The sequence below is a fragment of the Parasteatoda tepidariorum genome, chromosome 2 (assembly GCF_982258835.1).
Source record: "Parasteatoda tepidariorum strain Cologne lab strain chromosome 2, Ptep-v5.0, whole genome shotgun sequence".
In the NCBI taxonomy this organism is placed as follows: domain Eukaryota; kingdom Metazoa; phylum Arthropoda; class Arachnida; order Araneae; family Theridiidae; genus Parasteatoda; species Parasteatoda tepidariorum.
The window spans coordinates 115,840,542-115,864,842 of NC_141756.1; the positions used below are offsets into that span (position 1 = coordinate 115,840,542).

At 28.5% G+C, this 24,301-nt stretch overlaps 1 long non-coding RNA gene across 1 annotated transcript; it reads left to right on the forward strand.

Moving 5' to 3' along the window:
- The first annotated feature begins 1,122 nt into the window (after positions 1-1,122).
- Positions 1,123-22,949, forward strand: LOC147816086 (uncharacterized). Its single transcript, XR_015431033.1, has 4 exons — positions 1,123-1,952; positions 12,075-12,147; positions 16,555-16,624; positions 21,710-22,949. It is a non-coding gene; the product is annotated as an uncharacterized LOC147816086 (long non-coding RNA).
- Positions 22,950-24,301: the final 1,352 nt, after the last annotated feature.

Genomic DNA, 24,301 nt, shown 5'->3' on the forward strand with positions numbered 1-24,301 from the left:
TTTAGTTTGATATCTGAATTGAGTTAGTTACTAGTGAATTGTCCACTAATGTTTACCGCAAGAGTAAAAATAATTTAGAAATTTTAAGTTTCAAAGTTAAATATTGTACATCATTTCTAAAGTGAAAATTGTATGTTGCAGTAAATTTGACAATTAGAGAATTTAGTTTTAAAAGTGAATTGTTTTGATAATAACATAATACATTGGTTTAAACCTAATAATAAGTAAGTAATAATAAGCAGGGTTTGAAAAAACCCAGGTATTTTATAAAAAACCCAACCTGCCTGGGTTTTATTGAAAAAACCCGTGGAAAATTGGGTTTTTTCATTTAGTGCTCATAAATTTTAAGTTTTACTGTGCAAATATTTTTATTAAAAAGTGTTGTATAAGCTTAAAAATAGAAATAAATCCAAAAAGTTATTTTAATTTTGTTATATGTATTTTATATTAAGTTTAAATAACGCATTATCACTAATACATATTTGAATCTTTATTGTAAGTACATAAAGTTTCACAATTTTTAGCTCAAGCATTATAAAATATAAATGCAGTAATAAAAAAGGAACAGGTTTATTAATCTTTTTGTTTTCACTCGCATTTAATATATTCATTAAACACACACATATATACATATTACCTAATATAAATTTATAATCAGTAAATAATTATAATCAGTAAAAACTAAAATTTCATCTGACTTTTGACTTTAGTAAAAAACTGAAATATTTAATGGTCTTCCATGTTTTTATAATATTAATAGAAAGTAATATTAAAATTACATATAAATTATAAAGACTATCAGTTACTCGTCCCATTTTTTTTCAAATAATTAACCCTAAGAAAATGATTTCATTTTTAGATAAATAATTTTAAAAAGTTTTAGCATATTTTTTTAAAGTCAGAAAAAAAATTTTTTTTTAATTTCTTATGTATCACTTAGTAAAAAAAATAAATTTTTTTTTCAATTTTCTTTTCAGTTTTTTTAAACATAGGAATTAATAATAATAACCTGTTTATTAATATATAAAACATGCAACTATAGTTGAAAATTTGATCTTTTCAGACTATATTACTTAAATTTCTATTTGATTTAATTTCATTAATATATTAGTTTTTGAAAAAACCCACTTAAACCCACTTTCTTTACTTTACAAATATTAAAAACTTAATCATATAAATCATGCAACTCTATTTGAAAAATTTATGCAGCACAATAAATTATATAAAATTAAATGTGCATCAGTAAGTTTTAATAAAAAAAAAATTTTTTTGTTGAAAAAACTAATTTATCGTTCCAAGTGGGTTTTTTCAAGGTGGACCCACCCAATAAAACCCGGGCGGGCTTTTTCAAAGTGGGCCCACTTAGCAAACCCTGATAATAAGTAATAATAAGTAAGCCACAAATAAGTTCATAAATAACTTTTCCTTTGTTTTCTATGCAAAAGTTCATCCAAGGGGAAAGAAGCTATAAAATCTGAAATATCTGACTAACAAAAACAGGGATAAAAGAAAAAAAACATTTAACGATATAAATTAAAATTAAAAGAATGAGATTTTGATGGAACATCAGAGATTAGTTGATTTTTGAGAGCATAGTTTTAGTTTTTGATTTTGAGGCTTTTATATAAAAAAAAGAACTGTTTCTTTATATAGCTTGATTACGTTGCAATACTTTTTAGTCTGCAATAAATTGTTTCTGAGGATACTATTTCTACTGCTAATTTTTTAAAGCCTACTATTTTTGCTGCCTACTATTTAAATCTGCTTACTATTTTTTACAATTAGCCGTACTCAATACGTAGTTTAACAGTGCCCTGAATAAATTTTTATTTTGATGTGATATTCGAAATTTTGAATATTCTTTTTTTTTTTTTTTTTTTTGTATTTTACAGGACTAACTGCAGCCTCTATTTCTATGAAGGGAAAGAATTTGCGTGCTACACCATTTTCAGGTAAGAATTTTATTTTCATGCTTTAACGATTTTAAAATCTCTTTAAATTGAATAAAATGTTTTAATATTTCCTAGGTAATTGATGAAAATCTAATCACTTTATTAAACACAAATTTTATTATCCTGTTTAATAATTTTTAAACAAAATATTAAGAAAAAATACTATTCAAATTAATTAAGTTTTCACTTAACACTTTAAAAACAAAATCAAACTATTAATATTATTTATAAATGAAATCAGGTTAAAATAAGCATATTTCTTGTGCACATGTTAATTAGTATGAAATATAATCGAAAATAGACATTGTTTTCTATATACATAATAATAAACGCGGCTGTGTGTGTGTCTGTAATCACAATATATCGCCCCAGAAGCCTCGCCTAGGCACAAAACTCGGCACATAATTGTGTTTTGACATAATGAAGAAGTATTTTTTTTTCTTTTTCAAAAATTTGGATTAGTTTTTTAGTTATCAGTCATTTTGTAAGAAAACATAAGCTTTTTCGTCTTCAAAGAGCCATATTCAAAAAACTATAAAATAATGCATATCTCTTATAAATGTATGCTAATGCGAACCTTAGAATTGAAATATTGATTTTCGACAACTTAAACCAATAATATACGAAGGAATTAATAATTTAATTGTAAGGGTCACATTAGTTTACATTTATCAAAGTGGAGAAAAGTTTAACTTTTGTATTAAAAATGTGGCAACATATTCGATACGTAAATCGAACGCTTCGCTTTGATATATTTGTCGCTGTTCATTTTGATATGAAGACAAAATTGGAGGACAGGAACACTTTAATTGTCAACTAATCTTCAGATTTCCTGCTATGTTTTAAAAAACTTTATTAGTGAAAACCTTTAGCGTGGCGGACAGCTGGCCGCCTTAAGCGGCTAGTTTTAAATAAAAATAAATTGATCCTTTCGGCTTTCTCTATTTCTCGAATTAGGGTAATATATTATCATATATTTTTTTCCGGCTATGGAACTCAAAATAATAAAAATTCTCTAGACGGAGATTTAATAATGGTAATTAGTATTTGTGAAAATATTAATCAACGAAAAAGACTTTATTATTTTTTTGAAAATATTTATTGAATGTAAAGAAAGTATTGGAGTGGTATATCATTAGTGTATTCATAAACTGAAAATAACTCCTGTTATGCAAGTTTTCGACGATTGAAACTTTTATCTGGCTTTAACCTTCATGTCAAAAAAATCTTTTTCGACAGGGCTCGAAAAAACTCAGAAATTTTACCCGTCCCCGAGTACGGCTTGTCCAACAATGTACCCGTCCTCCTTTGAAACCTACCCGTAGCTTCTAAATAAATAAAAATATAATTTTCTCCTACTTATTACAAACATTTATATAAATTGTACAATGAATTAGTAGTTACTAGGATTACAAATACTTGGATTACATTATACAGTAATAAAAGAAATACTAGGTTACTAATAGTAACCTAGTATTTCTTTTGTGAAATAATTTATTTCTTTTATGAAATAATTAAAGCGACAAAGGTCAAGTTATCTGGAATGTCAATTTATCCGAGGGTACTGTGCTTTTTAAATTAATCAAATATGACGTTTGTCAGTTCCACAATCAAGCCAATGATTTACAGAGGTTTCTGCACAAAAATGTGAAAGGGGTTTTCCATTTAGGTAGATGTTCATAATTGCGTTTAACGCTTCTTGTTTAAGACCTGTCCAAATGCACAGATCAACTATTCTTTTGGTTACCGATTACGTGAGCATGCGCATTTGGTCTGACGAAGGAATTAACGGGATTTCTTGATTAGAGGGTCATTTTAGAAGTGAGGTGCTTGACTCTTGTAAGATAACAAAAATTGAAAATGTATCGCGAACATTAACGGGAAAATGGCTGTCCGTGCGGACGTCGGATTCGAGAAATTTGTTGTCCGCGGGGAATTTTTGACCGCCGAGGACGGGCGGTTTTCCGAGCCCTGCTTTTCGACTTTGTTTCCGACAATTGCCAAAAACCTAAAATTTTATTACAAAAAATAATTATTAGCTTTTCTATATATTAAGTTATTTTCTGCATATAGATAGAATTAAAAGTGGTCAATCAGTTATGTTATTTAATTATTTTGACATTAAAATTATTTTTTGTTTTCATAAAATGTTTGTGTCAAAATTCATAATCTATTGTTATATAAATTAAGTAATAATAAATAAATATGTGAAAAATTGCAATTTGTGCAATCTGTTAATTTGTTAAGTAAATGAAAATAAAAATTTAAAAGCAGTCAAATTATATATAAAATAAAAAAACAATTTACGTTTTCTTTATGTGTAAAACCATTTTTCATTTACTCCCGTTTTAACTCTTTTTTCCCCAAAGCATCTGATCATAAAACAGTATTTTCTAGTACTTCTGTATTCCAAGTTTATTTTTCAGTTTTGAATTAAGAAGATTTTTTCAACTAAAATTCAGCCGCATGGACTAGAATGTTGATATAATTAAAAGTATTAAAACATACTAAAATAACCTATTTATATTTTATTCTAAAAACTGTACTAAATATCGGATGTAACTTAATTAAACATTTAAATAAAGTGATAAAATTTTTAAACTCGTTTAAACAAACATTTTTTTTGTAAACTGTAATTAATTTACTTATCAAGGTATATAGTATTATAATCATGATTTACAGGCAGTGTTTAAAGAAAAAATAAAGAATAAATATCGCCCATAAGGACTTTTGTTTTAATGATCGGATTTCCAAGAACTAGTGATAATCTTAATAATTTCTAAGGGTGACCCCGCAGTGGACTGATCTTTAAGACGCGGTTCCTAGCAGATCACCGAAGTCAAGCATCACTGGCTGCGGTCAGTGTGCGGGTGGGTGACCACTTGGATAAGTCTGCGTAGGGTCCGAGGGTGTGCGGTATGGATCCTCGTTAAACTGTTCTACCGTAAAGTGCTCTACTTCTCGCGCAGATCGTCGGGCTACCGAAGCAGGGGTGCCATCCCCTCTACAGAGGGTCAAAATTGGGATGGCATGTCTTCGGATCATCCTCAGAGATGCTTCCCAGATCGTCGTCAATAACCCATTGTGCAACCAGCTGTAGTGCGACGTAAATAAACAACAATCCTAAGGGTGGCTTCAAGTACGCTAATTAATGATTAAGTCACGCAAAAACGTACTTTCTCAGAATGTTTTTTTTTTTTTAACAAAACCCCGCTATAGTGAAGTCAAACCCCGCTATAGTGAACCTTCAAGGGACCGAAATTTCGGTTCACTATAACCGGGAGTTCACGTTTTTTGTAGGGACGTTAGTGTGTGTTTAATGAATATATTAAATGCGAGTGAAAACAAAACCACGTTTTTTGTAGTGATAGAATAATAATTGAAAAGTAATAACTTTTAAAAAATATAAAACAAAAATTAAAAATTAAAAAAATTATAATTTAAAATAAAAAAATTCAAAATAAAAAATAATATTTTTAAAAACTGCGTTTTTGTAGTGGAGAATAATAATTAAAAAAAAATTGAAAAGCGAAAAACGTGGGGTGCATGAAATACATAACAGTATATATACACATACATATACACATTTTCTCACTCATAAACATGCACAGCCACATATACATCCACATGCATATGCATATACACAAACATATTCCACATCCACATTCAGATACGATTACAATTACAAATATACATACACATATTCTCAAGAGCACACATACACACACTAATATAACATTACTGTTATGTATTTCATGCGCCCACGTTTTTCGTTTTTCAAATTTTTTTTAATTATTATTCTCCACTACAAAAACGTGGTTTTTAAAAATATTATTTTTTATTTTGAATTTTTTTTTTATTATTACTCTTCGTCTTACGTACAAAAAAAAAATTAGTAATCTGTGGCTGATGCAGGCAAAATTTTTCCATACATCTGCCTGTGTTGGCCTTTGTTTAGGGATGGAAAAGTGAGATAAAAGAAGCAAACAAGAAAAAATGCTTACATTTCACTCAATAGATGGTTTTAAGAATCAGTATAGGTATTTATTGTGAAGTAAACATTTCAAAATTATTAAACAAAATCAGTCGAAGACAGAAAAAAGTTCATAATATCCAACTTCCTCACTTTTTTAGTTCACTATATCCGCAAAAAATAACATTATACGTGTATAGCAAAAACGGGACCGAACATTTCGTTCACTATATCCAGGAGTTCACTATAAACCGTGTTCACTATAGCGGAGTTTGACTGTATTTGGATTCTCAACATTCAAAATATAAGAGATTGACACAACCTCAAAATTGTGCCCTTAATAGTTTAGACAGGAGAATGGATGAAAGTTTTGACCCCCTTAATGTTAATTTCACTTTTTTCGTTTTTAGTCATATCGTTAAAAAAAATTGAGCAATTTAAAAAAAAAATGCACCCTTATATTAGGGGAGCACAACCTTTTTGAGTGAAGGGCCACATGCGCTGTAGATTAAGCAATGAACGGCAGCATGCTCACGTTTTTAGGCAGACATGTTGAGAGCAATTATAGGTAGTAATTGTTATATAAGCGTCATTGTTCTAGGCACATAATTCTTTTTATCAGTTAACCTTGTAATATGTTAGCATAAAATTAAACTTTCAAATGTTTTAAATGAACGACAAAACTTATTACTTAGGGAAAAAAAAACAGAATCAGAAAATCAGAATAAATTTATCAGGAAAACAAAAATTCAGATAAATTGAAATAAATAAAAACAGTGGGAACATTCGTGTTTTTTTTTATCTTACTACAATACATAAGTCTATTTAAATACAAATTTTAATATTAAAAAATTTTAATGATCATAGAATTAAATTTTCTTAAAGATATTCTGTTTAGTTAAATATTTAACTTACATTTATTTTATTAAGTTTAAAGAAAGTTTGTGAGATTAAAAATTATTAAAATGAAAACAAAGCCCTTTCAGCGCAAAATAAGATTCAACATTTCGTATGGAATATACTCCATCTTTAAAACATTAATTTTAAATAAATTATAAGAGGCAGGGGCGGAGAGAAAAAAGAAGAAGAAAGAAAACATTTATTTCAAGGAAATGATTTTCCTTAATAATGAAAAACTATTTAGATACTATTTCAAATATTGTGATAATTTTATATACTTAATCATCTGACCTGCTCCACTATTCATCCTGAAAAACAGTCTTTTTACAGAAGCTATTGTTGTGGATGTATTAAACTTGGACAGATAACTTAATCAGTTTTGAAAATTTGTCCCAGATGGTGTTTTTTCCCTTATTTTAAGCGCAATAAAGTTTGCGCAAATAAAGCGCGTCGAAAACGAGTTTATTTAAATGTCCCCTTCCAAACTATCAAGACTTAAAATATATTTTTTTAAAAAAATCGTGATTTCAGAAATTACGTGAAAATGGGTAGCAATAACGACCGGAAAAAAAAATTGAAATCATGTTTTGTGATTGCTCTGAGAGGTTTAATTAATAGTTAATAGAAAACATCGGCAGGAGAGCGATTCAAAGTTTGAACCCCTTAATGTTAAATTCACTTTTTGCGTTTTTAGTCATATTTTAAAAGCTAATTAAGCAATTCAAAAAAAATTACACCCACTCATAAAACTACTTTACCCAAAGATAATTTCATGAAAAAAATAATTTTTAATAATTAATTATTATTTTTTATTAATTAATTAAATTGAGGATGAAAAATTTTTGAATTATAAGGTAGGAATTTTTTTATACCATATTAATCTACATATTTTTCAATTGAAAAATTTAAAGTTTCAACTGTTTTTATTTATTAGGAGCTGAGAAAAATTAAAATTAATTATTTTTAAAAAAATAATTTGGCGACATTTGGAATAATGGGGCGATTAATATTAAAATGTGATAAACTTGCGAGAAACTTGACTTCACGTGCATAGCGTAAAATTTCATTCATATTTTTTTTTTTTGCTAATAATCGTTTGCTAATCTTTTTATTTTTATATCTTTCAAACTATAAAATACAATGTTTCTTAATAATTTTTTTGCAGTTTAGGGAAGAAATTTGAATAAAACATTTTGAATTAAAAACACTTTATTCAAGGAATTTGTAGTTTCATAAAAGCATGCTTCTGATAGAATATGATTATACCCCAGATTGTGCTTATTTAATGTGATTATTTTTTTATTTTGTTTTTCAATAACTGATACAATTTCAATAATATACACGCGTATGCATAGATTTGGAATAATATATTTATCAATTTCTTGAATATATATTTTATGAATATTAATAAAATTACGTTGTCAGCATTTTTAATTATCTTAAAACTTCTTTACATCTTATATATCGCCTTAATCTTAAAATAAATTTGTAAATTACCCATCTGCGCGTGTTTCGCAGAATTATTTTTCTAACTTCTTAATTGAATTTGAATGCAAAATCTTATTTTTTATTCTACCATATACACCGAAGAGCCATTATATTATGACCACCCTCAATCTATAACAATGAGCTTTTCAGGTATTCATGGTTTCTCTCCCAGGAACAACGTTTACATGGGGCACATTAGAACCCCATGTAAACGTAAACATTACCATGTATGTAAACATTAATTTTTCCTGCGGGGGATGGTGTTTACCAACACGATAATGCACATTGTCATAAGGATCGAATCGCCATGGATTGGTTCGAGGAACATTCCAGTGACTTTCAAATCATGTCTTGGCCCCCAAATTCACCCGACCTTAATCCAATAGAGCATTTGTGGTCCTACTTGGAAAACCAAATTCGTGCTGCCACGCTACCCCCTCGCAATGTGAGGGAATTGCAGGACCAGTTGGTGAGCGCTTGGATCCAGATACCTCAAACTACCTATCAGCACATTGTGGAATCAATGCCACGGAGGGTGCTAGCAGTTTTGAGGGCTAAAGGTGATCCTACATGTTATTAGCAGGGTGGTCATAATGTAATGGCTCTTCGGTGATTATTATTTTCCAATAATATACTAATCAATAGTTTTAGTTCATTAGTTTATGTTTTCCTTTTAAATAAAATTACTTTTTAAATTATTGCTAAGTTCTTAGTGAAAGAAAACTTAGAATTGTTGCCAGCTATCTGAGAATTAAATCTTGTTAAGAAATAAAAAATATTCTACTGATCACACACAACAGCATTCGATGCAGAACAGCTGACTATTTACTAAGAATACTATTGTTTATGAAAAATGAAGATAAATTATTATTAATTTCTTTTTATTGCTTCTTATTTATTCGAGTAATGAAAAGTAAATGCGTACGTGTGCACAACAGATTGTTTTTTTTTTTTAAATGAACGAAAAACTATAGACATACAATTTTATTTCGACAGTGAAAGTTATTCTTGTGCACTTACTTAAAGAAAGTTACCCTTTTGCTTTAAAATGTTGCAAATATTTGCTTAAAAAGTTGTTTATATGATTTCTCAACTTTTGCACAGTTCAACGAAATATTGCTATATCAGGAAAATGTTCGATATGCCTTGTTTTGTTAAACAACCACTAAGATAAAAAATTGTCAAAAGATTCGAAAAACGTGCTATTTTTAAAATCATCATCTCAAAAATAGTTCTTTTCCTCCATTTGACTTTTTTCTTCTTAAATAACTTATAATCATAGTTTTAACACACGTTTTGAAGAAATTATGAATACAAATTTCTCCTAATATTTTGTAATAAAAAAACGAGAATAATTGTTTCATTGAACCAGAGTAGTTAATTGTTTTCGTAATATTCGGCCTTAACTATTTAACTTAGATTGTTTGGACTAGGGGTCACTTCATGTCTTTCGAGATTGAAATTTCAGTGATAAAATGTAAAAATTACAAGAATGCGTAAGGTGGTTTCAACTAACAAAAAAAAGGACAAAATCGTTGGCAAAAGAAGTTATCTCATGAAAAGAGTGTCAGAGTTAAAAAAATATTGTAAAAACTGTAACAATCGTTACTCTTGTTTAATAAAGGGTATTCTAAACCTAATTTTCTTTTAATCATATTTTTTAAAGAACTAACGAAAGGAGTGTGTAAATAACATCAACTCTTTTTACTGCAAACTAAGCTTACTTAATATCATTTGCAAATATTATGAAGTGTATATTATTGTATTGATATATTTTGCTTTGGTTATATTGATGCTAGATACTATATATACTTTGGCTTTCTAGTACAGGCTTTCTAGAATATATATACTTTGGTTATATATATACTAGAAAGCACTCTTTTTTGCGGATATAATCGTGTGAGCTGATGAAAAGATTATAACATTTATTTTCCGGATATTTGTAGAATTTTGTTTTCCTTTTTTCAGAATTTTTTTCCCGGTTTCTTGTTATTTTATTTTTATTATTATTTTTCTTTTTCCATTTTTTATTGTTCTGTAATTTTCCCCATGTTTTCTCTACATTTTGAACTTATTTTATGAGTTCTATTTACTTGCAGCTTATGCGCAATAAATAAAACTATTTGTTTTTCTTAATTTTCATCGTGTTTTTTATGTATTGATTTATTATATATATATATATATATATATATATATATATATATATATATATATATATATATATATATATATATATATATATATATATATATATATATATATATATATAAATGCTTTTAAAATGCCATATAACATTTACTAAGTTTTACAATTTTATCGAAAATAAATATCGTTAATTCTATAAAATTTTGTGATAATGCATCAGAATAGCTATCTTTTTTCGGGTCCTCATTTGCTTGATCATTTTTTTTCTTCTTTCCCTTACCTAAGAAACTCGACGTGAGGTGCTATAGCAACTAACCCTACAACTCTTCATAAATTTATAATAACTTATGAAAATTTGGTTTTAATTCAAAACTGTCACACAAATGACGTTAAAACAGCTTTAAAAAAATAAATAATGTCAGAAAAAAAGTTCAACGTCAAGATTCTAAAATCTTGGAGAATCAAAAATAATTTAATAATTGATTTAAATTTCCTTTTTTAAAGGAGATTAAAAAAACAAAAACAATTTGTTTTCGTTGCCCAGAAAGCAACTCGAAAAATTCTTTTGGTTGCTTAGCAACAAGAAGCACTATGTTTCCCGTCTTGTCAATCATTTAGTTTCTTTATGGTTGTTATAAGTTATTTCTCCTTCTATGGCGAGGTAATTTGGCATATTTTTAAGTCTTCGCCAGATATATAAATCCTTATTGCGACCCAATTTACAACCCATTTTTTTCGAAATTTTGTCTTTTTAAGGGTCAGGATTCCAAATATGTAAAAAAAAATACAGGTTTATTCAGAGAAAGTACGTTTTTGTGTCTGATTTCGTAACTTAATTAATAGTTAGCACTAATTAATTAGCATATTTGAGGTCACCCCCAGAAACCATTAAGATTGACACTTAGTTCGTGAAAATCCGATTATTAGAACGAAAGTTATTCAGGGTGATATCTTTTTTTTTTGCGGACTGGACATCACTTCTAATGTAAAAATTGAATGTTGCATTTTATTTGACAATTAGAAAATTTAGTTTTAAAAGTGAATTGTTTTGATTATTACGTAATACATTGGTTTCAACCTAAAGTTTAAAGAACACAAATAAGTTCATAAATGACTTTTCCTTTGCTTTCTATGGAAAAGTTTTTCCAAATGGAAAGGAGTTATAAATATTATAAAATATCTGGATAACAAAAGCATGAATAAAAGAAACAAAACATTTAACGCTATAATTTAAAATTGAAAGCACGAGATTTTAATGGAGCAATAGAGAGCAGTTGATTTTTTAGAGAATAGTTTTAGCTTTTGATTTTGAGGTTCTTATTAAAAAAAATATTTAAAAAATAATTGTTTCTTTATATAACTTGATACGTTACAAAATGCTATTTAGTCTACTATAATTTGTTTCTGAGGATACTATTTCTGCTGCTATTTTTAGTTACTATTTTTTACAGTTAGCCACATGTGACATATTCAATACGTAGTGCCCTGAATAAATTTTTATTTTAATGTGATATTTGAAATTTTGAATATTCTTTTTTTTTGTATTTTGCAGGATTATGTATGATTTTGTATTTTATAGGACAGGATTATTTTACAGGATTTTTTGTATTTTACAGGATATTTTTGTATTAACTGCAGCCTCTATGTTTCTATGAAGGAGAAGAATTTGTGTACAACACCACTTTTCTGGTAAGAATTTCATTTTCATGCTTTAACCATCTTAAAATCTCTTTAAATTGAATAAAATGTTTTAATATTTCCTAGGTTATTTATGAAATTTTAATCACTTTATTAAAAACAAATTTTATTATCCAGTTTAATAATTTTTAAACAGTAAGTGAAAATAAAAGTACAAAAGCAATCATATTGTAAAAAAACGATTAACAATCATCATTTTCATTATTATGTGTGAAACCATTTTTCAGTTACTCTTATTTTAACTCTTTTCCCCAAAGCATATGACCATAAAACACTATTATCATAAAACACTGTATTCGAAGTTTACTTTTCAGTTTTGAATTAATAAGATCGAAATATTCTTTTAATTGAAACTGAGTTGCACGGACTAGAATGTAGATATATTAAAACATACTAAAATAACCTGTTTATATATACAGGGTTATTCATAATTCCCTCTGGGGTTTCGAAGCGTTATATTTAAAAAACGAAGATGAATGTGGCAAAAAAGAACATATGTAATTATTCCGAAAGTATTCAAGTTTTAATTTAAGCAGTTGCCGGTAGATGGCAGTAACATGTACCACTGAAGCCAGTTGTAGTAAAGAAAAATGGCGTTTACAGGCGGAGGGAATTATGAATAACCCTGTATTTTATTCTAAATAACGAATATAATTTAATTGAACATTTGAATTAAGTGGTAGAATTTTTAACGAATATTTATGTTTTTACGAAATTTAAACAAATATTTATGTTTTTTGTAAACTATAATTAATTAACTTATCAAGGAATATATTATATTCATAATTTATGGTAGTGTTCAAGTACAAAAGAAAAAAAAAATAAATAAATACTCATAATGCTATGAGATTTCACTCGACTATTGAACGCTGTCATAAATTTAGTTATACGTACCACATACGTGGATGTTCTTGACTATATTATTTTTAAATATTAAATAAAATTTGTGATCGTCTTATTACGATTACTGGTAACTCAAATGCTTTTTCTTTCTGGATTGACTCCGTGAAACGCCACAACATTCCAAATCATGGGTCTCCAATGATGTTTGTCGTCGGATTGATTCTCATATCCTGCCTATGTACGAGTTTCAAAATACTTTTCCTTCTTCAGCATTCTTATTTATATTGAAATCACCGGTAAAACCAGTCATTATACGTTAATAATAAAAGGAATATAAAAATATTTTAAATTATTATTATGTAAATGCATACCCTCCAACTTATGAGGATTTTGAAAATAATTCTTTCTAGTGGTAGCGTACCAAAGTAGAAATTTTTAAAGCAAATGGATCTCTCATAAAACTTTTATCAGAACTTAAGAATCTAGCCATATAGCCTGCACTTTTATAAGTAATAGTGGACAAGTTACGCTAAAATTAATTTTTTTAAAATATTAAGACATTAATTTTGCTACCGTCTGAAAAGAAGATTTCTGAAACTACGGAAATTCCGTAGCAGTTGGAGGGTATGTAAATGCATTAAAAATGCCTGCTGGTGAAAATAAAAACAACAGCGGTCGCCATGGTAACGCTGTTTACTCTTGAACACAGTTGAAAAGTGTGTGGACGCCATCAAATTCAAAACAAGACCCATTTTGCCAATGGGTGAAAATGGGCCGGGATAGCCTGGTCGGTAGGGCGCTGGGCCCATATCCAAGAGGTCGTGGGTTCGATCCTCGCCGGCCGAAGACTCCCCGTGCAGTAAATGGTGACTGATGCACGTTAAATCTGTCGAGTCTCAAAGTCCTCCATGTTCTCACAACAAATCAATACCTCTGGGGGTACTGATCCAGGAGTTTCCTTGTCTTCTGGATTGGTTCAAAATTACAAGGCTACGGAGTTGAACGTAAGTAGTCGTAAACCCATGAAATTGGGTCGGCTGTTCAACGACGGCTATAAAATAAAAATAAAAAAATGGGTGAAAATGGATATCACCCTATATGATTTCCTTTCTTATATAATCGGATTTCCAAGTATTAGTCTCAATAATTACTAAGGGTGACCTCAAATATACTACGTATTAAGTAAGTTACGAAATGGGACACAAAATCGTACTTTCTCTGAATATATATATTTTTTTCATATTTGGATTTAAAATATGGGAGATACCTGGAAATTGTGACCTTAATAGTTCAGACAGGTGAGCGGATGAAAGTTTTGACCCTTTAATGTTAATTTTACTTTTTGCGTTTTTAGTCATATCTTTAAAACTAATTAAGCATTTTTTTTTGGTTTAAAAATGCACCCATTTATGAAACGTAATCTCTAAATTACCTGCCCGTGCGTGTTTTTGCCACTAACTGTTTTACTAACTATATAATTGTATTTTTACATTTTCAAAATCTTATTCTCTACACTACTGCCTAGATAATATACCAATAAATTGTTTTAGTAATTTAATTTAGGTTTTTCTTTAAATCAGTGGTTCCTGAACTTTATTGTCTCTTAGACCTCTTGCCAGGTTTTTCGGTTTTGGGTAGACCCCCTGCTTACCTGATATTGATCTTTTGTAAATTCATCAACTTCAAATGTATTTTTGACAGCTGGTATAGTGCGACTCACTGTAAAAAATTTAAATTTCTAACTGTAGTGAAGTGTACTGTGAAACACCTAGGAAAAAAAACACATGTTCATTTTATACATTTATTAATTAAATTCAAACTAATTTAATTTAATTAATTTGTAAATAGAATAAAATAGTGCACTATAAAACCCGTACTCCGTTACTAATATTATAATAGCGGAAATAAGTTTGTATACAAAACCATAGTAGTGGTCTGTATATAAACCTCCTGGTCTGTTTGTATATTACGTTTTCACGTAAAAACTAAGCAACAAATCTCCGCGACCTTGTACACAGATAAAATTGGAGGTTTAGCTAGCTAAAGAGTTGACACACTTGCTAGGCTACAATTTACAGCGAAAAAATACTTTTTTGTTACAAAATAAAACCTAACACGCAAAGAAAATAAAAACGTAAGCTGGCGGAGCTGCAGGCATTTGCTAGTCTATATTATATAAAACACTAATACGTATGTATCAATAAAATCGATGATATTTCTTTTCTCGCGTTGGCAACAGTTTTCATTTTTAATTGATAGGCTTCGGCGCGCAAGAGCACGTAGTGAGCATCATAGTGGTGGTACTTATTCCTCTTGGCCCAGAACAAGGCTAGACCAAGTCCAGGAGACCGTTCACCGACAGAAAATCAAACACCATCTGCGGATCCTCCAAAATAATATATAATCCAAAATAGTATCGTGATAAAATAATCAAATTTATCTTATTTTAGCATACATTGTAAAACCATATTTTATGGTTCTTAGCGTTTCGGTTAAAATTATTGAGTTCTTTGGTGCTAACACAGTGCCAGGAACATGGTAAATTTTACCATATTCTGAAAGTTTTGACTCTATTTGTTTTTCTCATTGTAGAGTGTAGTTTAAAGGTAATTATTCCAAACACCTTCGAACTTCAATCAAACAGGTTTTAATGTTTCTTCTTCACTAGAGATTTGATTTCAAAATATACCAGCACCCTTAGTGATGGTGTGCTTTTTACAGCAGTTTGATCCGAGAATTTCTACAATCAGGACCGCATTACCCATTAGGCCATGGCCTGGGGCCCCAATGATTGAGGGCCCCATTAAAAAAAATTTATGAAAATAAATTTTAAAAATTTAAGAAAAACAATGATTTTCTCAAAAAATATCAATTTCAAATATATATTAATAAAATACGATAATTTTTTCAGTTCTAATTTAACAAAATAAAGTAAAATTTAATTTATTATTATTTACTTTAATTTTAAATAGGCTTTCTTAAATGAAAAAATATAAATGCTTTTATATTTTTTCATTTAAGAAAGCGTATTCAAATATAAATGCTTTTATGTTTGAATAAATAAAAATATACAAGAAAAAAAATTTAATCTAAGGGCCTCAAAAATTTGTATGGCCTAGGGCCCCGCTTACGCTTAATCCGGCCCTGTCTACAATGAAGACAGGGATATCTATTCCAGGTCCGGAACTCCTGAGAGCTATTTCCAACTTTTTTGCAAAACATGTAGTTTTTTTTTTTTTTTTTAATAATTTTTGTAGAAATTTTTTTTTCTTCGAGAATTTGTTTATAAGCTGTTTAAACTAGAGTTTTGAATTGAGGGTCTCTTTATGACTGTTTTTGGCCCTCAATAAAATTTGTCCCGGGATCCATAAACAGGGTTCGACTTTGCCTAATTGTGGCCCTATTGGATACTATTTAGTCTGATATTTCCAGCTACTATTTTTTTACAGTTAGTCACATATGTAGTATACCAGTGTCCTAAATAAACTTTTGTTGTGTTAGTTGAAATTTTGAGTATTTCATTTAAAAATTTCTTTTTTTCTTTGCATTTCACAGGATTAACTGCAGCCTTTATAGCTATGAAGGGGAATTGTAGGTTTTGCGTCATTTTTCTTAAATGGATCTGGTAAGAATTTCATTTAATGCTTTAACCATTTTAAAATCTCTTTAAAAGTGAATAAAATGTTTTTTTGTTTTAATATTTCCTATGTAATTGTCTGATAGCTTTTTTGGGCAATTAAGTGAAAATTTAATGATTTTGTTTAAAGACTGCTCCACAATCTTGAACACGCCCAATTCATTCTGGAAAACAGTCTTTCTACAGAAGCTATTGTTCTCTGCTGTATTAAACTTGGGCAGATAACTTTATCAGTTTTGGAAATTTGTCCCAAATGGTGCTCTTCCTTTCCTGAGTTTTGAATCTCGTAAATAAGAATGACGATGTGTGATTTTGAAATCGCGTGAATACGAATCGAAATTGATATTTTAAATTGCGAGAACACTCACAAAGTCGGATTTTTAAAACGCGTGAATATGAATCGCAATGTGGTATTTAAATCGTGTGAATACGAATCGTGGTGTATAATTTTTGAATTACGAGAAGTGTAACAGCGTATGATTTTTTAAACGCCAGAATACAAATCGGGATATGCGATATTAAATCTCATGAATACGAATCGCGATGGATGATTTTTAAATCTCGTTAATGTGAATACGGAACGTGATTTTTAGCGAATCACAATGTGTGATTTTTAAATTGCGAGAAGAATAAAAACGTATGATTTTTAAAACGCGTAAGTACGAATAGCGTATGATTTTTAAATCATGTGACTATAAATAGCTTGATTTGTGACAAAATCGGCACAAATAAATCACGTCATAATTGATTATCCAAATGAGCGATTCGTAATAATATCGCTCAAAAAATATCAAAATTTTAAAAATCTCGTGGAAAATGAGTAGTAATAGTAATTTAAATTTGCTATAAAATTTGCGCAAAGAAAGAGGGTCAAAAACGAATTTATTTAAATGCCCCATTGCAGAAGTTCAAGACATAAAATATCTTTTAAAAAAATCGTAATTTCAGAAACTACATGAGAGCATTGAATTTACGTTAAATTTGGCACATATGGAGAGCGACAACTGGAATTCAAAATTCGTTCGTGTATTGTAATAATGTCGTGTTAAAAATATGGTATTTTTAAGACTATGCGTAAATCCGTAGAGATAATCATCGAAAAAAAGGGATCGAAAACCTACATTGGTTGAGATTGGGTGTGTCAAAAACTTAAATGAACTATCTCATTTTTTTTTATCTTCAAAAAAAAAAAAAAAAAGAAAAAAAAAGAAAAAAAAAAGGAGAGAGGAAAAAAAAAATTAGTTTCATTTCATTTTTTAAAATTACATACGGTTGCTGCTCAGGCCGCATGTGGCCCGTGTGCCGCAAGGTGTGTATCCCTATATTTATGAAACTTTATCTCATAATTGCGTGTTTTCGTAGCTAACTATTTTGCAAACTATTAAATTATATTTTTTACATTTTTCAAAATCTTATTTCGAAACACAATCAAGTAGATTATATTTTCCATATTATCCTAATCAATTGTTTTAGTAAGTAAATGTAGGTTTTTCTTTAAATTAAACGTTCGTTTTTAAATTATTTTATTTTATAACAGTCGTATTAACAGCCGACCCAATTATCTCGATTTGCTCGACGGCACAGGGATTCGACGAATTATAAGCTATTATTCTTTCAAATTAGGAGCCAAAATCTTACATAAAACTTACGTGTAAACTTATTTAAATTCAATATACAGTCAAACCCCGCTATAGTGAACACGGTTTATAGTGAACTCCCGGATATAGTGAACAAAATGTTCGGTCCCGTGCCTTGCTATACATGTATAATGTTATTTTATGTGGATATAGTGAACCAAAAAAGTAAGGAAGTTGGATATAATGAACTTCTTTCAGTGATCAACTGATTTTTTTAAAAAATTTTTTGTAATAATTTTGAAATTTCTACTTCAAAATAAATTCATATACTGATTTTTAGAACCAGCTATATAGAGGAATGTAGCGATAAGCATTTTTTTATTGTTTGCTTCTTTTATTTCACTCTCACATCCCTTAACAAACCAAACAGATGTTTCCAACCCAGGCAAATGATGCACCTGTAAGGTGTCAGTGGGATGAATATGTATTTTCTGTCAGAGGGATTGAGTAATTATTCATTATTGGTCAAAGGGTTGGATGCTAATCTGTGTCGATAAGACCTTCATTTCATCTCCTTTTTGCTCTCAGCTCAGTTAAAAAAAGCCTGCAAACAAGTATCTCAAATTTAACTATGGTGAGAAGTAAACGTAAAACTCTCCATTGATGGTAAAATGAGCATAATCAGAAAAATTGAAAATGGATGCAATCAAGCTGATATTTGCAGGGAATATAAACTATCCAAATCTGCAGTTTGTAACATATGGAAAAATGGGCATTTAATTTTTGCTCATGAAAAAAATTTAGATGGCAGAAAAAAGTGGAGAAAAGCAGATCACAAGGATGTTGAAGAAGCATTACTGAAGTGGTTCACCAATCGAAGAAGCCGCTATCTTCCAGTATCTGGACAAATGTCGATGAATTTGCTAAGCGATTTTATGAGACTACTTTTATGTGCTCGAATTGCAGGTTTAAAAAGCGGAATAACGGAAATTCAGGAAAAATTATCTAAGAGTCGGGAAGTGTTTCCATATCTGATGTTGAGGATTGCTCATCAGCTAAAGATTACTAATTTTTTTTTGTACGCAAGACGAAGAAATGAAAAATAACACATTTTTTGCGACTGCATAATATTTTTCAGTCATTTATTTGAATAATGTGTAATAAAAGGGAGGAGTTTGGGAACCATTAGTTAAATTGCCTGCGTAACGGATATAGTGAACTCCCGGTTATAGTGAACCAAAATTTCGGTCCCTTGAAGGTTCACTATAGCGGGGTTTGACTGTACTTTGTTACTAAGTTGATAATACCAAGACTCTAAAGTGGACAAATGAAAAATGACATTTAACTTCAAAAAATATGAAGATGTCAGTAAAAATCGACATGTTTTGGGCCCTCGAAAATTCATGTCACTAGTCATTTACGTTAAGCAAGTTCTGAGATTGCCAGTGTTTAAAGCGAATGTTTAGCGTTCTCAAATATAGGCACCCATTTTCAAGACCAGCCAGATTTGAATGAGAAAAATAAGAGTGATTTGAAAAAAAAAATGTTTAGTTGCAAATGGAGGGCTTTTTGGTGGAACTAACCTGCATTTGCGTTACATGGAGAGGAAAGCCACTATTTTTTTTTTTTTTTTGAATTATTGTCAAGTTTTTATTAGAAGAAAGCTTAGAATTATTACTAGTTAATTGAAAATAAAACCTTATGAAGAAATTAAATACATTCTGCTGCTTTAGAATTACTTGATGCAAAACAGCTGACTATTTAGTAAGCATTTCTATTTTTTCGAAAAATTGATTATAAATTATTGATTATCTTTTTTATTGTTTCCTATTAGAGTAATGAAAAGTAAATGCATATATGCGCAACTCAAAAAAAAAGGAAAAAAAACTACAACAGGTTACTTTGCTTTTTTTAAAGGGAGAAAAAATTAATGAGTTGCAATTTTATCTTGACGTTCAAACTTATTCTCTCCCGCTATCTTTAAGAAAGTTGCCTTTTTTTTTAAAGAAAAAAATGAATTTTTTAAAATTTTATTTAAAGAAGCTTGTAATATTATTTTTCAACTTTAGCACAATTCACAAAGTATTTTTATAGCAGTAAAATGGTCGGTAGGACTTATTTTGTTTAACAGCAAATACTAAAAATGGAAAATTGTAAAAAAAATTCCAAAACCGTCCTAATTTTAGAATCGTCATATCAAAAATTCTTTCTTTTTCTAAGTTTAGGTTTTTCTTAATAATCATATAAAGTATATGCATTTTTGAATTTTAAATTATTTTATAGCTGTAATTATCATGTTCAGAAAATAGTTTTAATATACGTTTTCTTTCATAAATTTTAAATAGAAATTGTTTTTATTTCGCAGTAAGGAGTTAATTCATTAATGTTTATCGTGCTTTCATTAATGTTCATCGTGTTATCATTAATGTTCAATTAAACCGCGACAATGATTTTTTTTAACCCCAGAATTGAAATAATTTTGGACGATTTACTGCTTGAAACAATTTAACTTATTAAAATTATTAGAAATCGAATTTATTTCTTTACTTTGTTAAGACGGCAAGAAAGATAGAGGAAGGCAGTAAGAATTGCATATAATCATATAACTTGCGTAATTTTAAGTAAAAAATATTTAAAAAAATTAATGGGTGTATAATATAAACTCTATCATAATATGTCCTAAGTATATCTTAAAACATATCTAAATTAGATTTTGAATCGAAGAATAAAAAATCTATTCAAAATTTTCGAATCGGGGGAAGATGTCAAGTTGTTCGAAATAATTGACCTTTTAACCATTTAACATTGTATCGAGGGAAGATTTATATCATTGTTTCATTCGACTTTTCAAATTTCAATTGCTGACGGAATTGTTTAACTTGCCAGCTGTCAAATAAAACAATAAAATATAATTAAGTAAATTGCACTATTTTGATTTTTTAGAAAGTTGCGACGAATTACAAATCATTAATTTTTCAAATTAAAACCAAAAACTATTATCTTACTTAAAATTTATTTTAATATCATTGTGAACTTATTTTAATTTAATATACTTTGTTACGAAGTGTATAATGCCAAGACCCTGAAATAAATTTTTAGGTTTGTATTGTATTAAGTTTTGTATTATTGCAATTAATTTTGGCAAAATATTAGTCTAATTTTTCTTTTCATTTTTTAGTTTAGTTATAATGTTTTTCTTATTTATTTTATTTCATTTATATATTTTATTTTATTTAGTTATTTATTTCTGTTCATAGATTTATTAATTTTGCTTAAATACTAGAATTAGATTTTCTTTCCTTTTTTTTATATTATTTAGTTTTCATTTTTGTGATTTTTGAAAGTTTATACAATTTTTCTTAGTTTATTATTAATTTGTTGTTATTATTTAATGGCTCTATCACACGAAACCAAGAAGCGGAGGTCTTTGTTATCATTCTATAATTGTAAAAAATGTGTTATGAAGAGGTAATAATAATGTACTTTCTATTTACAGTGTATACAACAAGGGATCGGGGGTGCCCCAGACTTGCCAGCCGAATTAAACAACGCTCTTCAACCTCATTTCGGAGGATTTCATAATGATCTGGGATCTACAGGAAGTCGTTATACAGACTAAATAGACTACAAAAAGAATTAACTTTTCCGTATCAGTTTAAGAAACGACTATCTGTTAAAATGGTGTATTTCAAGAGAATTGATTATTCCCTGTACCGAATATCTTGGTTCTAATTCTGCAGTTAAAACAAAGTAGCGTGATATTCATTGTAATTAATATTAATGCAGGTTATTCATATACTGGTGGATGTAAGTAAAATAATATTTGGTGTTGGTGTCTTTATTTACTTCCGAAACATAAATTTTAAAATCGAATCTAGTCCTCACACATACATTTTAAATATAAAGAAAGTCATGTATGTACTCTAAATATTTTTACTCATATTGACCTTTACCAGGACAAACACAAAATGCTGTGCTGGAGATAAGGTGGTAAACTGTTGTAACGTGTTTTCTTAGCATTTCTACACATTCAAATAATTAAAATCGAAAAAGTTATTTTTAATTTACCCATACAGTTTTATAAAGAACATGCTCATATTATAGTCTTTTAATTTGCTTGGTATGAGCTATCACGTGATACTATCCATCAGGGTAGGTAATTTACAATAGGTAATTACACTAATATTATAAAGGAAACTTTTTTTTTTTTTACTTTTTCGGGGAAGGGGTGCGTGATTCAAAAATGATATACTATATGATACGGATGCAAAACAAGTGACTCACCAGCTGGCGCAAGTTGTTTACCCCTGTCGTATAGTGATGTACTACCCGCGGTAACCCCAGATTGTAATAAAAAACTTAGATTTTTTTTTTAAAAGTAAAGTACTGATATTTTTAAGTAGTGCACCGAAGTTTTAGAATCGTCTAATCTAAGTTTCGATCACTTTTCTCAATATTTTTAACGCAGCAAAAGAATAACGTAATACTTTCGAATTAATGTAATGACTTTTAAAGGTCTATGATACCTTTTCATAGTTAATGTAAGTTGCTTTTAGAACTTGCTGGTTTACTACGCGTTTCCTAAAATCCCAATCTTTTAAATACGATATTATAACTACTCGCAAATTTCGAAGCGAGTACTTTTGATGTGCTTAAGTGTCAATTTTATCGTAAATCCAAGTTTTTTATTTTCTTTAATTTTTTTTTATCCTGTTACATATTCTGTACTCAATTGTGCGACTTTATTTTTGCTAATATTATAGCAAATCTAAAAGGTTTATTCATTTAACAGATATTGCTGTTCTTTTTACCAGGGCTTCGAAAAACCTGATATTTTTAATCAGTCTAATAACGACTCGCAATTTTCTATTCAGGCAATCTAATCATCACTTTTAAAATTTGGTTTATTTTTGCCGATTTAATCATAGATCCATATTTTTTTAATTAGCCCACTTGATTCATGACTGTTCTCATTCGCTTAAACGAGAAAAAATCAAAAGGACACAGTATTTCACTTGTATGCATAACAATATAAACTGCTTAATAAGTGCAAGCACAAAATTATATAATTGCTCCTAAAGAGAAGAAAAACGTTCGCTAATTCTCTTTTTCACATCGAAAATTTAAAACATTTCACTATGGCAGACTTCATAATATGTAAAAGAAACTAGCAAATTATTTTTAAAAATAGTTAATCTTATTAGTAAACATATGATAAATTCAAAATAACTTATACATAAAATTGCAATATATATATATATATTATATGCATAAAATTGTTTTTTTATTAATTGAAGATTTGTTAACTATTTATAATCATCCCTTTCATTTTAATTTATGTAATTTATTTTGAATTAGATTAATATCAATTAATAAGGAATTAATAATTAAGATGGAAAGGAGAAATTTAGAAAAAGTGCGAAATCAGAACATGGTATGCACTTACCACATTGAAATGAAATTTATCTTATAGATATGAGAATAGAGCTCACAGTGAATTAAAAAATCTTATAAAATAAATTATTATTATAATTCATATTAGTAGGGATACACAGCCTTTTTTGACTGATGGCAATTATGGTTATTTTAAATTAAACAACAATGTTTCAGACACAATGCTTTTTTTTATCAGTCAACTAAGAAACATATTTGCATAAAATTAAAATTCTTTTAAACAAATATATTCAAAGCCGAGGAATACCACAATCTCACTTTGAAAAGATGAGGTAAGTATTAAATCAAAAAATAGATTTGAAAAAAAAAAATATCAAGATTGCGGAAACGTGATGATTTTTTTTTTAAAATCACATCACGTAATACAAAAGTGCATTTTAAAATTAATTAATCAAAATGCTCTTGAAGTGAAGTAAAAAATAAAGGATTATTTTATTGGTCAAATCTTATTAGCCAATTAAATATTTTAATTCGAGAAATTAAAATTTTTCGCATTTAAAGAAAGTTTCTTCCTTTTTAATAACATAGAAATTATAAATAATAATCACTACTAAATAATAATAAACCAACAACCTTGTTTACTCAGCTCGCTATTGACATATAAAAACGCAATCTTTAAATAATCCCAATCCTT